The sequence below is a fragment of the Pinus tabuliformis genome, chromosome Q (assembly GCF_031772625.1).
Source record: "Pinus tabuliformis cultivar Carrire ecotype Pingquan chromosome Q, CPIR1, whole genome shotgun sequence".
NCBI classification, from domain to species: Eukaryota; Viridiplantae; Streptophyta; class Pinopsida; order Pinales; family Pinaceae; genus Pinus; species Pinus tabuliformis.
The window spans coordinates 667114896-667116319 of record NC_142296.1 but is presented as its reverse complement, the minus strand read 5'-3'; the positions used below and the strand labels follow the sequence as shown (position 1 = coordinate 667116319).

Here is a 1424-nt window from a genome sequence, read left to right as displayed (position 1 = left end):
AACCCCAAAAACATCAACGTAATTGATATATTACCACACATTTTCGATTTTTAGAGCCCGCTTCTTATACCTTCGGGCATAAATCTTCAGGCAGGACACACTTTGATCTCCATGGATTGGCCACGCAAGCTCGTTCTTATTATATCGGTGCGATCAAGAAAGACTTTACGGAAACCGTCGGGGTAGGCTCTCAGGCCCGCTTATAATGAGCGAATATTTACAAATCCCTGAGGGTTTAATTCTCTACGTGGGAGCCTTCATTACACGTTTAGCTCTATTATTCGTATTCATGTAAGATCTACCACACCCCTTTCACACTTAAGCCCCCCGCCACCATATATCAATTAGGTTGATGTTTTTGGGGTTATTGTTATTGTTTCGGGAAATTTTAGGAATCGCCGGGTGGCGGGGCGATTCTCAGAATCGGCGATTCCCGGCGATTCCCAGAATCGCCCGAAACAATAACAATAACCCCAAAAACATCAACGTAATTACCATAAAGATAAGCTTCCATTCTGGGCGAAGAAGATAATCATCATTCCTTCCCATCACAAGAAATAAACTAAATAAACCAAATTGCTAGGTAACGTACGTTGATATTGTTATGGGCTGAAAATTCTTGAGCCTGACCCTCAGCAACCGCCTGGAGATGTTCTTCTTCACTCTGGCGTTTTATCTTCCAGAACGTCTCGATCTCTTCATTAGTTAGAGATTTGTTTCTCTCAAATCTACCTGTGGAAAAACCAAAAACCAAACCCGGCAAACTGCATACCTCTTCATTTTTTTCTCTCTTCATTAGTTAGAGATCTCTTCATAAGAAGATTGAATAATTCTCTGCAATTATACCTTTCCCAGCATTGGAAGTGGGAGAATCCCAGCCTCCCATTAACGAACCCATTTCTCTAATAAGTTTCCACAAACCAGAATTTCAATCAAATCAAGCAAATTTACAGACTTTTTCTTTGAAATCTCAAGTGATCTCACTGTATTGTTCCCTCTGCTGTTATGGAAATAAAAAGCCAAGAAAACCAAGATGTGGCCGCCGCCAATTGTGTAAATCGCCCACTGGGCACCGACTCTAAATCCCGGATAGTGGCTGACGTCTAAATCAACGTCATTCCATTGGATGTTTATCCAGAACAGTGTCCCCTTATGGTTGGGTGACACGTAGATTTTCAGTACTGAATTACGGTCCCATGCATATCTTACTTTGAAGTAACGATAAGAACGCTTTTATCGCGGCATTCCCCGATACTGTGGGCTACTTGAAAACTTGATTATCTTCATTTCCTTGGCAGCTAATTTAATTCCGGCTGTCTTAACCTCTGAATATTGAAAATCGCTCGATACGGATAACTCTCACAACTTATATGTATTTTCCTGTTGATAATACCAAAAAATTTGAAATTATACACGATTGTGCT

At 40.8% G+C, this 1424-nt stretch overlaps 1 long non-coding RNA gene across 1 annotated transcript; it reads right to left on the bottom strand.

Annotated features, from left to right (window-relative positions):
* Nucleotides 1–200: 200 nt before the first annotated feature.
* On the bottom strand, nt 201–1081 carry LOC149221315 (uncharacterized). Its single transcript, XR_016248840.1, has 2 exons — nt 847–1081; nt 201–732 (listed from the first exon to the last, which is right to left on the bottom strand). It is a non-coding gene; the product is annotated as an uncharacterized LOC149221315 (long non-coding RNA).
* Between the last annotated feature and the right edge of the window lie 343 nt (nt 1082–1424).